Below are 14,997 nucleotides of genomic sequence, written 5' to 3' on the forward strand. Positions count from 1 at the left end.
TCTGTGCTAAGTTTAACTTTTCTGCTTCGATGTTCACAATTTAGAGAACAAAATTCAATTAGAAGCTTAAGGATCTAGCTTGAAATTTACACATTTCCTGAATAATACAGAATTAAAGTAATGTTCGAAGTAATGAGAACTACCAAAACCCTACAAATTGAAGAAATTGCTGAGATTTTCTCAAAAACAATCCATGAAAATCTCCAGAGATTAAAATATTGAATCCCCAACTTATAATAAATTTTTAATTATCCTCTCCTTGCCCTCCCCATTCTTCATTAACTTCCAAGCAACAACGATTAAATGAACTCTGAACTTGAGCTACCCCTTCTTATTCATAAAAATTACACTCACCACCTCTGCTAACAACCAATTTCCGTCCATAATTCGAAATTATCCGCTGAATAAACACGCGAATAATTTTCCAATGAACGGTAGTAAAGGCCAATTACTTTCGGCAGCAGCGGAGGACTACTCAGGCTCGGCTCGTCCTTGCTGCTCGCTCCGCGGATTAACCGGGCGTTTTATTGTTTAATAAAAACATGACAGCGCTTGGAGTTTTAATCGGGATGCACCCCGCACGAGTCGTCCTCGCACCCTTCTGAATTAGCGGGTCGTAAAATCTGCTGAAATTTTTCGGCGCCCGTTACAAGGCTTTCCCACCCTCAGGCACTTGTTTTCAAATGCTATCATCCTGGATCTTGTAGATGTGCTCAAATAAATAAATATGTCATAAATTTATTTTAATAATCTTGAAAATAATGGGGTGCGTACAGCAGAGAGATTTTCTCTGGAGGGTAGTGTTTGCTCACAGCACTCTCCAGGACCAATATTTTTTCACCCGACATATGGCTCTGATTGAAGGAGACTAAAAAAGATTAATGAATTGGCAACCTTCAGTCCATACAAAACGAGAAGATTAGTATATCGAAGGACATCTTCCGAGCAACGATAATTACATTGAAGTCAGGAGAGCACACCAGGTTCCAATCGACCGCTGGGCAGAGGACATGCGCAGGACATTTCGGAACGAGCCAGACCAGTGAAATGTTTCAAAATTGCATTTAATCATCCCAAACGGCGCGTGCCTTCATCCTGAGTGGACAAATCTTTTTACGACCTTCATTTTCTTTCTATTGTACGACAAGGAGATATTTGCAGATAGATGAGGACCTCCACAAAGAAAGCAAAACAGAAAGCACAGCGAGGATAATTGCAGGAACAGCAACTATTCAATTGAGTCGAACGGAGATGGGAAGGACATAATGAAATCATAAGATGTGGAGAAATTATTGAAGGACAATCTCATTGACCGCCTGTTGATATGGGAAAAGTTGAGAGAGCGAACGGCGTGCGGACCTCAGCTATTGCGAGCTAATGGATTCGGACAGGAAGGTCAGCGTTGAGCTCATTACAGCAAGTGATAATTTGCCGGAGTGATTTCTTTTCGTGGCAGACTTACTTTTTATGGACTGGTTTAGCCATGGTTGAAAGAAAGTTAGGTGCCACGTTTTTGCCATTTAGTTCCAAATATTGTATCTATCCTTCGTCGCATAGTGTCTATGTAAGTGTCTTTTCTAGGATAGGAATATGGTGACAATTTCTTTTTTGCAAAAAAAGGCTTCATGCAGTTGAAAATGATGTTAGGTTTAGGGTCGAACGAGCCTACATATATCACCAATCCATACATATGCTTGCCATAAACCTCCATTTGGGGCACATAGCGGCAACCACACCTACCCACTATCTTTATGGGCTCTTGGTAATTTGCTTCAGCTCCCTCACTACTTTTCCGGCAGCTTGATTCTGATGGGTGATCGGAATAGCAAACTGGGCTCTGACAGCACCTTATTCGGGAATTACCCACCTGTCGTTCAACACTGGAAGAGCTGTCTTGCTGATCGGACGAGAGGTGCTCTGAAAAGTCCCGCCCCAGAACATTGATGAGCATTGTCAAGTCATTAAAAATGCTCTTTTCTCGGACACTAACTAGGTCGTCGACCACTTCCGTGAAAGCGGACTGACCCAAGTCTCCGATTCGCAGCGTCCCCTTAAATTCGATGTAGAATTATGTAACTCACTATATGCATGAGGGTTCACAGTTCCCAGTTATCCACCAAATTTGGTGTGAATCTCCACAACCGTCTCCGAGAAAAATGCGTATGATGGACAGACAGACAGACAAACAAAACAGGCAGACGGATTCCTGTGAGGAGTTGCCAGATCTCTCATCAGGCGCGACCCTGGTTGGCGGATAGGAGCATACCTATTGATGTGTAAATATGTGTTCATGCACTTTTCTTTTCTGACTGTGTATGGGCTAGTGTTTGCCCATCTCTGGTGCGTGGACCAAAATGGCTATGGGAAGGATACCCATAACATAAAACCACCATGGAAGACGAGAGAAGGAGGAAACGTACGGTGCAGGGGCTCAGAACCCCAGTACCGGTGGCTTTCAGAAATGAGCAAGCGGGCCCCCGGTCGTTGATATCCCTCGATCGCAATGCCTCGGTGGTGGACAACTTGGCCACCTTGACATATAATGCTACAAGTGATTTGGATCTGGAGAAGGAGGTGTTAATGCAAAGTACGACCTTATCGAGAACACCAGTTGTTACTGGTAAAGAGATGAACTGAAGACAGATCGTTGGAGGAAAAAAAACCATGATAACACCCACCGTATATGTTCAAGATGCGCGATAGCAAGAGGTGCTCTAGGACTAAGAAAGGGATCCTTTCAAAAGAAGCTCGTCAACTATGAGATCTCCAGCAATGTGAAAACGGTAAAGAACAAGGTACAGGCAAGGTTAACAAACGCCAAAAGTGAAGGAGCGTATAAAAGGAGTAACCCTGTCGAGGCTCACTGAGAAGAGAAGAGTTCCGATCCGAAGCAATTACCCTTCACTCACCTTGGGGCAAAAATAATTTATCAAGGACAAGCACAACGTGCACCAAGCCATAAAGAATATCGTGAGGGCTATTAGAGTCCTCTAAAATAGATCGCAGATCGAGGAAAAGAATACTAAGAATACGCCAACCCGGCTGTACCAACAGTGTTACAACCGACTCAAGTAACACCTAACCGTACTACCACCGAATCATGGCGAAATAAACGAGTACGTGAAAAAGAGGTGAAGCCACTAAATAACCAGCAGGCGCCTGAGAGAAAAAAAGGACATTCTGAAAACCGGCACCAATAGTTCAGAAGGAGGAAGGCATACAGCGAATGTAGGAAAGTCGACAAGCGTTGCGAAGCCCAAGACGAACGAAACAGATGGATAGACTAAAGTTACCAGCAAGAAAACGAAAGGAAAGGCAAACGTGCGAACTCGTCCAGATGCGATTGTTACCTCCACTAAGGACAATCGTCCTACGCAGAGATACTCAGAAAGGTCAAAGCTGATCCCGACCTAAAGGATCTGAGCGGATATGTGAACAGAATCCGTAGAAGTTATTGGAGGCCGGAAAAGTTCAGATTGGATGGGTTGTCTGCCGTTTAAGAGAGCAAACTTTACTGAAGCGGTACTCTATATGCCTCATGTTTGGGAACTTCGCGAAGGTATGCATCAGCAGCATTGATCGGTCCGATCGATGCAGAAGGTGTGGGGAAAAGGGCCATATTTCCAACGAGTGCAGTAGGGACCCCCAATACCTATTGTGCGAGGTGAAAGAGGGAAAGATAACCGGCATATTGACGGAAGTGGTAAATGTTCGGAATTCAGGAAGGCGCTCACTGCAATGAGAAAATGAGGCTTATTCAAAAAAACTCAATCATTGCATGGTCGCTCAGGATTTACTTGAGCAGACCACGTTTGAATCAGAGATGCAAATTGCCATCATAAGTGAATCGTATAGAAACCGGTGGCACGGTGGCATATGGATCACAGATTCGATTGCTGGAGCGGCGCTATGGGCTTGCAGTCGACAGGCCATACAATGTACTGCAAGTCAGGCAAATAGTGGCTTTGTGTGGATAAAAATAAGTGGTGTATATGCATATAGCTGCTACGCCCCACCAAGTCTGACACTATCTGGCGCAGGGGGAAGAGATCCAAAGTGACTGCTGGTGATCTCAACGCTTGGACCCTTGAGTGGGGTAGCAGAGAATGAAATACCAGGGGGCGCAGTATATTAGAAGCTTTTGCGCAGATGGACAGAGTTTTGGCTAACGAAGGTGCTGTGAACACTTTTCAGAAAGGGAGACCAGGTTCGGTTGTAGACCTGACCTCTGTCAGGCTTGCGCTAGTACGCGGTATTTCCTAGTGCGTCAGCGAACAATACGCCCACAGCGATCACCAGGCAATCTTCTTTCAGACATGCGTCCAGCCACAGGGTAAAGACCCATCATGCCCGAAACCGAGAAAGATTTCAGGCTGGTCTGCTAAAGTTCTGGATGAGCATACCTTCATAAAGGTGTAGTTAGACCAACCTAATAAAGCAGGCGCCTCTACGGAAAGAGATGTCCATGTGGCCCAATGCATCGCCCAAGGAATTTGACGCGTCCATTCCTAGGAGGTGCTCATTCCCCAGTAGAAGACTAAACTACTGGTGGAATACTGAACTGGCCAGCCTTCAATTAGCCTGTCACCAAACCAGAAGAACGGCTCAGAGATCGACAGGCAGAATCGACTAAGGGCAAAAAGAGTGCGCCTATAAGGTAGCCCGCAAAACCCTCAAGCTCGCCATCCAACGGAACAAAAGGAATGCTTTAAGGAGCTCTGTTCGGAAGCGGACGTAAACCCGTGGGGGAGCGCCTATAGATTCGTGATGGGGCGATTCAGAGTCCGATCATCTCCGCAAATCACATGCCCTTCACTCTTGTTAAAAATTATTCAGGGGTTATCCCCCAGCAAAGGGGGGCACAGATAGTTTCCAGCGACCTCTGAATGTCCCGGTAATACTGCCAGTCACCAGTGACGAGCTGCTGTAGGTCTGCGCTAGGTTAGGAGATAACAAAGCTCCGAGTCTGGATGGCATGCCGAATAGAGGCATTAAGCTTGCCGTGAAATCCAGGCCGAACATGTTCGCTGAGTTGTTCGAAGCATGCTTATTAGAAGCATTCGCCCAGTTGGATGTAGTTCTGGGAACGCGGGCTACCGCGGAAATTTAGGCTCCAGATAGGCTGGCCAATATCCAAGAAAATTGAAAATTTCCACGACTTCCAGGTCGACAAAATGGTGAAAAATACAAAATCGTGCGATTCTTGTGGGGGTCACTTTGATCGAAAGTGGTGGCGGCCTAGATTGCAGAAATATATGGATTTTCGCGCTACGATGCTGGAAACGCGAGATTTCGCAGAAAATTAGGCGTGAGATAGGCTGGACCTTCGGGTCAAAAATAAAAAATCGTGGGATTCTTGTGGGCGATACCTTGATCAGACGGGAATGCGGCCCAGATTTCAGAAATACAAGAATTTTCACGCCACGATGCTGGGAACGCGAAATATCACGGAAAATCGAGCGCCAGAAAGGCCAGGAAAATTGAAAAACTGGCCGAAATCCAAGAAAATTGAGAATTTTCACGACTCCCGGGTCGGCAAAATGGTCAAAACTGCAAAATCGTGGGATATCCGTGAGTGATACCTTGATCGAAAGGGGATGTGGCCCAGATTATAGAAATACAATAATTTTCAGGCTACGATGCCGGGAAAGCGAGATGTCGCGAAAAATCGGGCGTCAGATGGACTGGCCGAGTCGACAAAATGGTTAAAACTGCAAAATCGTGGGATTTCCCGGGGTGATACCTTGATTGAAAGAGGAGGTCTACCTTGGGCCAAAGCTGAACATATTTTTTTTAAGGATTGCGGGGTCCTAAGTCCGCATACACTTCATGTCTGACCGGACCAACTGGGGAGCAACTTACTCCCTTTGCTAGCAGAAGTGCTAGACAGCGATTCTGTATAGTCGTTTCAAAAGACCGCCAGTTTACCTCGATTAGTAACATCACAATGGTAAAATGGCCATAAAAACAACAGGGAGATAGAGTTTTTGTTGTCCTGATTATTTTCCTTATAATGAGGGCGAAGGTCCCAGTGGGACATTCATTAAAGCTATCCAATATACCAAGAGTGAAAGCATGGGAGTAATACCAGGATGCGATGCTGAAAACCAACATATCTGTTGGGGGAGTTCTACCATCAATACGAGAGGATTGAGACTATTAGGGCATCTACTGGGGACCGAACCGTAAATCCTCAAGTCTGCTCTCGTCAATGCAATCAGGCAAGACATCATCGACATACGGATGGCATCCCTTGATATGGCGGCTTTTGTCAGATAGTTTCGGAATTCACGGTAGACAGATTGGGGGACGTGCAAACTAGCGCTGACGATGGATGATGGAAGGTACAGCAAATCCATTACCCGAATTGAGAAAATAAACCAGATGTTTTCGAAGTACCCCAAACAAGACTAAAACACCATGGTAGAATTCGGATTCAGAACAAAAAAGGGGAGAACGGGAAGGACACTCCTGAACCTGGCTCCGAAGTTCCATTCAGCTGTTGATGAAAAAGGGAAAACTATCAACTGAACGATTATCACGAAAGAGAAGAGAAGAACCTTTTGCGAAGAGACTAACTTGCTTGAGGCGACGTCAAAGTTGTAGCGAATCCTTATCAAAAAGCATAACCAGTAGCCAAGGTACCTACTTTTATTGTCTGTTTGTTTGAATTTCGGGTAGCTAGCAGCGTCTAGGTGAATCCCGCTAGGCTGGTTGGCAGACATTTCTGTTCATTAAAGAAAGAGAAATTGTTGGAGTTTGCTGCAGTGGAAGATGATGTGGTCATTTGTTTCAACTCCGCCGCATGTGTTGCAGTGGTCCGCGATTGAGGTACCTATCCTAGCCAGGAAGACCTTGTTAAAGGTGTAGTTGGTGACAAGGCGGTTAACCAATTTGGGGGTTTCAGATTTAAGTTCTAGCGTGAAGAACCTAGGCTTAGTTGGAATTTGCGGGAAGATGCTGGCGAAGAACTTTCCTTTTGTCCTAGAGGTTGGTTGATACTCCGAATTCCAGGCGTGTATGGCCTTTTTGGTGAATTTTGTCAGTCCGTCGTGTGAGGATGGGAGAAGGTTTATGAGTATGTCCGCTACGGTAGGTCTCTTGGTAGCCCGGTGTGCTAGGTCGTTAAAAGGTACCCCGCTGTGCACTGGAGTCCAAATTAGTTGCACTTCTTCATGGTGAGAATCTTCAACGAAGGCATGACTTCCTGCAGCTAAGTAGTGGATGGGTCCTTGAGGGACCATGCTTTTGCATGTTCCCAGACTGTCGGTTAAAATGCCATTTTTTGGAGATCTCGGTCCAGTGCTGCACAGCTTGCAAATTTGGCTAACTAACCAGTGAGGATCGAAGCTTCGCCATATGGAAAACACAAAAGCGCCGCATATGGAATCCGCCGAGTGTGCTGCATCAGTTCTAAGCAGATGGGAGCCACGATTTGTGAGCCCATCCGCAAGTCGGCAACATTGTGATGCGATTTGGGGCCGACACGAGTTAGTTGGAGTGCTGAGTTCCAATGTGATTTGGATTTTGGTGGACCTGGTGGGTGTTCAATCGGGTTTGATCTGATGAAAGATGTTTCCAAAGGCTCTGAAACAGTGTGTGTAATCATTCTCAGCTGGAAGGCTTAGATAGATATTCTCGAAAACTTTCCTGTTGTTTTTAATTTGATGATTCCTTTTGCAGTGAGAATTATTTTTCGATGTTTCGAGGGAGGTTCGCAGTAATGGGAAAGATGGCATGCATCGATGTGGAACTAACGAGTCCTGCACAACGTGGCAGCTGGGAGGCTGTAAAGCTTTGCAGCTTCTCAATATAACCTACCTGCAACATGTAAAAACACAACTCAGGGCCGACAGCAGCATACACCCCTCAACAGAGAAATTGGACATTGGCATGCAAAATCGCGCCACTTGAACCAGTAATGCCGCATTTACGATGCACATAATGAAGTGTCACTTACCGTAAAACACTTAACGTAAGACGATGTCACGTAATATCTTACGTATACCATTTACGATTGGCTTAGGAACATAAAGTGATAGTTAGTGATTCTTTGATTCAAATCATAGTTCATGAAAGGTAGTGAAACGTGGAGATGGGGAACGACATCGAAATTGCCTATCTACGAGACTTGTCTGTGTCGTTTATACGAACACGGCGAAAGAGAATGGTGAAACAGTACGTGTGTAAACGGGCCCGGATAGCATTATTCCTGCTCTACTAATTGAGAGAATGAATGCTTTATCATCTTAGAATATAATGCTCACATGTCTTATCCTGCACTTGGTACCCGATGAAGGCAAAAAATATAATTTTCGACTGGCGGCATCCTATTATATCGAACCTAAGCAATATTGAGCAAATCGTACCATGATTTGAGTATATGATATAGAGCTCGTATCATATTGAATACACAACCCATTTAGTACAGAATCCGTCCCCGCCCTCTGGCGGAGAATAGTGAAAGTACTATTTATTCACATTAGCAATATCTACATCAAAACAAACACCGAATTTTTAAGCAAAAGGTCTGAAATCTCACCTTGCATTTTATCTATGCCTATGTATCAGTCAGGAAAAATGCGGAAACCTCACAGGCCATTTTACAGATCCCTACTGAGCATCAAGGCAATTCCAAGCTACCAGCACTCTCCAGAAGGATTAGTTACCTTCTCCCTACATAGCATACAAGACCGTCTACAAATTCATAACGTCCATTATTAACTTCGAAACAAGCATAAGGGTATTCACTTAGTCAATCGGAGGGTTGCACACAACTACAAGTGAAGAAAAAGGATTACTTGCCACCCAATCTGTCTAATCGACATCATACGTAATTAAGTTTGCGACCAATGCACTTCCACGCGTTTTTCTTGATTTCCCTGAATAAATTCAAAACGTTTTTAAATTAGGTTGATCGGTGACTTGAGCACTTCCACCTTGCGGAAATGTGGACGTTCAGTAGGCAATGATTAATTAGAGAGAATACAAGGGGACTAATAGTTGCAGAACATTTTGCTAGGATAATGGTTGGAGGATCTGTATCATCCTAATCATCTGAAGATCCCATCGCATCAGAGCCAGCAGTTAGCGTCCCTGAAATCAGGTTCTTTTAAAGAAGCTGGATACGTAACACTATAGGGAAGATGTATATCAAGGATAACGGCATCGTGGTCACTGATATCAGGTATGGTTTCTATGAATGGGAAAGTATCGGAATACGAATTTATGCTGATGTTGTGGCTACCCAGAGAGGGATCAAGATCCGAGTGTCAGTTGCTTGCGTTGTAAATAAGGAGTGGCATGCTAAAATGGAAGGTGTTTCGAGCAGCAGGACGTGATATCAAACAGCGGTGTAACTGACGACCACCACCGTTTATATAGGCGTCAAACTAGCAAGTATGTCTGGAGTTGAGTCGCCTCATAAGCCTAGGAACTACGACTTACCAGCTGGGCAAGGTTAGTCTTTACAAAAGGATGTGATGATAAGGAGGTATTCGGATCAGAGGTGATTGGGAAAGTATAGAGGAACGATGTAAACGAAGCCGGACATGGTTTCTATTGAGTCGAAAGTCACCTCGAGGGATTTCAGTGCATTGGCAGACAGGAAGAGTTGCGTGGCTAGAAACTTGTCGGAGACTAGTATTGCAGTGTCTTCAACAGCAAAGTGATTGATTAGGATGTTGTCTGTCTGCATCAAAAAGGATGAAATTGCGAAATGAGGGCCTATTACGGTAATGTAGTCCGATTTTACACAAGAGTATTATTTAGGGATTGTGTTCACCAGGCAACAGTTGAGACGTGTGACCAGGTTGTCAACAGACTGGATGCCCTTCGGAGGCCGCTGCAACCACCATACGAGTGCCCTTTTAGTGCTAGAACGAAGCGAGCACTCGTTCAAGTTCGACATTCGAAACGTGCCCGAGTGGGTCTCCTTACCTAGGCTGAGGTCCTAACGACCGCGAACCGTTAGATTCGGCTGGTGACTCCTGTTGACGCGGTTCCGCGGAGGGCTTGCTTCGCTGAAACTTCGCGATTTCAGCTGGGGGCGTGTGATGTGGTGGGGAATCGGAAGCGCGAACCAGGGCACCATTACGGGTTCGTCTCCACCGCTGCATCCAATGGCCGCGGAAACAGCTGACGGCCTGATAGTGATAGCAGAAGACGATTGATCACCCGTCAAATTGGTTTACCTTAAATATCATGTAGTAGAAATGAGAGTAATTTCCACTGCGATCACATTCCAGTGTTAAATGTAATGGAGTCAAGTAGTCGTAATCTTAGGAACAATATTTTTTTTTGAGGACTGTGGGGTCGTAAGACCGCATCAACTTGACGCCGGACCCCTCTTTAGGGCTTAGCACTCAAACTTTAAAAAATGTAAGGCGATGTCGGCTTTACGGTTTCTTACCAGGGCACAGGCAAATCGTCAAACGCTGCCCTCTGCCCTCACCTTCGCCCTCATTTTAAGGAAAATAATTAGGGCAACAAAGAACCTCTTTATCTCCCTTTTGATTTTTTATAGTTATTTCCGCCATCAAGTTGATGCGGACTTAGGACCCAACAATTCTCAAAAAAATATTTTCAGCTCTGACCAAGCTTTGGTCAATGGAATTGTCGGATTTGCGCTCAATATAATTCGTAGTCATGTTGTGTTCTGCGAATTATATAAAGGAGCACTTAACATCTGAGAGTCGCTTCAGTCACGCTGCTCCCAGAATAGAGGTGAAGCAGCGTCCGACGATTTACCTCTGCCCTGGTAAGAAACCATAAAGCCGTCATCGCCTTACATTTATTAGAAACAGTTGTTCGCCGCATTCCTTTATGTGTTAAATTAAAAAGTTGTCAAAAATAAATAATTACTGAATTTCCAAGCGCAGTGTATCGATATAAAAGTTTCCGTTTTATTTAGAAATTAATAAACAAAAGAGTCCAAAGAAGGACATTTTCCCAAAGTTCGACAGTTTGAATGGTTGCAAACTGAAGGTATCCATCCTTTCACAACCGGGTTTGGGGCCGGTTACGGCGGAGTTTCAGATTTTTATTTTTCCTTTTTATTAATCGATTTGAAGGACCATTGATTAAATGGACCGCCAATATGAACAGGACACACATTTGCGCATTGAGATCGCTTACACTCTACAGCCTCCCGTGTCGTGAAGCTGCCACTTTTCTTCAAAGCAGGCATTGTTGTAACAGATTTGCCAGAAACTGTTTGGTGGGGATAACCATCATGATGGTGGCCGTCGGCTTGAAACTTTTGTTGCAAAAATTTAGGATTAAGACTTTGACGGTGACGATGGCAGAGCTCATCATTCTGGGTCGTTTTGACAAATCGATTAATTTTAAAATTTTCTTTTTAAACTTCGAAATTTATTTATATTTCATTTATTTACAAATTTTACTAAGATCTATTTCGATTTATTTACAATACAGAAAATAAAGAGTAAATAATCGGAAAAATCTTGGAAACAAGCTGTGAAATATTAGCTAGCAAAGTATAATCAATTTTACTAGTCAAAGCAATCGAATTTTCTTATGTATACATCCTATGTACATATGTAAGTACAATTTAGAGCATTTTTCTACATCAACTACATCGGCAACCATGATTATAGTTAGATTAAAAATCGAACATTTTCTTGTTAATAGTTTTTAACTTTCATCCCATAAAATGGCAAAAACAAAATACATTTTTTATTTATTAATTTTTTTTTGATTAAGTCTTAGAATGAAAGAGATAAATATAAATTAATTGATAAGAACTAGCTTTTATAAATGTCTTTATATTTCGTTTATAGCGGCTGCTCCGTCTTTGTTCATTCTAATCGTTCTAATGTAGTTTAACTGGTTTCTACTCTGAAATTCCACTTAGTTTGTGTATTAAATATTCATTTCCATTTTTCACATGGTAAACACTTTTAGACGCTCATTTATGCATAAGTGTTAAAAATAACGTTTTAATATTAACAAGTGAACATTCGTATCTTAATTTTCATTCGTCCTAATGAAAAACTGTTATTTGTAATTCCTTAAGACTTGTTAATGCGTTTTTTTTTCTTGTTTTTGTTTTTATATTGTGGCTTTGTATTATTCTAGAAATACCTCGTCATTTTAAGTGTATCTTCCTTTTTTTGTCTTATGCTTTAAGGTCACATTATATCACTCAAACGTAGTTTTATAAGAATATCTAAACGTTCTTCTTACTCTTGAATTATCTTCGGATTTCGTTCTATGGAAAATATCAGATAATGTGGGTGTCAAGTGTTTGAAGATAGAAAAATTTTATTGGTTGTGCTGAGTTTAAAAGCCATCAGATAGTGCTGAAGAGTGTTTTTTGATGATGGAATTAGTAAGTGATCTTTTCATTTTGAAACCCTTGAGATAAGATGCATTTCTGCATGTAAGATTGGAAAAATTCATACTGAATCGGATAGAACTGAGATGCTATTCGTTTTTAATCTACAATACTCGTAGAAAGTCCTTCAGTAATAGTAAAAATTCATTATACGAGCCATGACAGGTTCAAAATATTTTTTAAAATATCTTTTATCTAAAGTTAGTCGTACTAAGTTGAAGTTGCTGGACAGTGTTTTAGAAGAAACGGAAGATGTAAGAATTCGAGTTTAATTGAAATTTAAAATTGACAGCACGTGTTGTTGCTTAGTATTCGTCTATAAAGTGAGTTCTAGAACTTTTCCTATAATTTTTGGTCTTTCTATTTGTGCGATTCGGACCGAAATATCTATAATATGATGTAAACTAATTCTTAGCTATTTATAAATAACATATCTGCAAATGCTTCAATGATCAAGCCGTTGATGATGATCTACATTTTTGTTTGGCAACTGATAAAGATGTGAATTAGTTGTTTCCATTCTGCTCCGTCCTTTGTGTTGAAATTGCTTGCTAACATTTTGTTTTGCTCATTCTACGCGGTTAATTATACTTTTTAACTTTTATAACGGAAATAGGGTAAACACGTTCTCTATAAAATCTTCATGAACATATTAGAGAAAAGAATTGCACTATACGCCGATAAAACGACTGGGCCGGAAGATCGACAGTTGACGAACTATTTACAGTCAAACAAGTGCTGGAAAAATGCTGGGAATTCGACATCGACGTCCACAAAATATTCGTTGAGTTCAAGCAGACATACGACAGTATTGGCCAGAACGACAGTGTCCCACTGAATTGTGCAGGTCAGAATCAATAATAGTCTGACAGAAGCGTTTGAGATAAACGTCGGGTTAATTCGTAACTACAGACGTGATGTCTGTGAAACGTCGTCTGGAATCAATTCTGTGGTTTCTCCCCACTCTTAGCACCCTGATACCTATGCGGCGATCTAGCTTGGCTTTGATCAGTATTGAGTTGACAGTCACGATATAAAGGTGTCCGTGTTTATAGGTAATATAATACGAATAATCAGAATGGTCCTGGTCCTTCGAAAAGGGTAAAGAGCGTGAGATTTTGTGTCCCTAATTTTGAAGAAACTCTGCTAAAATGGACGGAAGAGGAAGACCCAGACCATAGTTAGATACTAGACAGCTACCACACTCCCCTTTGCCCCTCAAGGGGGGAAATCAGTGCGAGTACGCATGATTTCAAATTGTTTTGCCCTTGTGCATGAGCGAGATGTAACGAAAATCCGATCAGCTGTGTTTGACATATCGCTCGGACTTGCCAATGTGTTGGTGAAATTGGCACGTTTTTGTCTAAGTAGAAGTGAATACGTGAAACTACGTTTAGCTATATGGGTGAGCATGCATTAGTGCCATGACTGACATATTCTTTTTATCTCTCTCTTATCAATACGATTTGACGAAGATTATGCCTTGTCCTTCTTTAGCGTCTCTGAGGTGTACAGATAAGATTCTCCAACCCAAACGCAAGTCGGGTTATTTTAGTGTGGGTACTGCCTATAGTACTCTACTGTGACCCAGGCCATGAAAGCGAAGATGAATGTGATGGGGAGTACATACTGAATGAAAAAGAGAGTGGTTCTGAGATAGAGAAAAAGACAATGAAAATGAGATATTACAAGAAGAAAATAAGTCAGATCCGGTGAAAAGAGAAACCAATACAAGAAACATTTATGGCAAAAATCGATTCAAGTGAAACACGAGCAGAAAGAAAAGAGTCACAGTTGACTCGTCTTTATATGCCTTCATAAAGGATATGACGTTCCAAAGAAAAACAGAGCTGTCATTTCGGTGTTATCCATGCATCATGATCGTTATCATAACGAGGCTTTATTAATACTAGGGAGCCGGAAATAATAGCACATTATAATTTGACCAAAGGAGGAGTTCACTCAATCCATGAAGAATGGTCTATCCATTCAAACAGTAGGAAGACCAGACATTGACCTATGACAGTATTTTTCAGGCTTGTAAATATTACTTCAGTAAACTCTTTCATTATTCATCAGTCCTTCCGGGAATGAATTGACAAGATACAACTACATAAAAAAATAGGCATGCAGTTGATTAAGCCTGAGTTAGAACGAAAATTTAGGAATCATCGTATTAATCGGGAAGTAAGAATGTGCATAGGACGGGTCCTAAATATACGACAGAGAATTTGATTGGGATGAAACAGAAACATTGACAATAATAAAAACTTGTCTTTTATGTCCTCCAAAAAAAGCAGAATAACCGCTTATTTTTGCGTCTGACAGACGTCACACCTATTGTAAGAGGATAAGTACGTCACGTCTTTAGTTACGGGTTAAAGCAAGGAGATGGGCTGGCATCTCTACTGCTCAACCTGGCACTGGAGTAGATTATACGACAGTTAACTGTGGATACAAAAAGAACGCTGCCCTTTAAGTCTTGCTAAATCGGCGCATATGCGGACCATATAAACATCATGGCACGATCTTTCACATTAGTAAACGAAATTTTTATAAACATCGACAAAACAGCAAACTAAGTTGGTTTACGAATTAATGAACACAAAACGAAAATTTTGACACAAATGAACAAAATG

Source organism: Hermetia illucens, chromosome 1 (genome assembly GCF_905115235.1).
Source record: "Hermetia illucens chromosome 1, iHerIll2.2.curated.20191125, whole genome shotgun sequence".
NCBI lineage: Eukaryota > Metazoa > Arthropoda > Insecta > Diptera > Stratiomyidae > Hermetia > Hermetia illucens.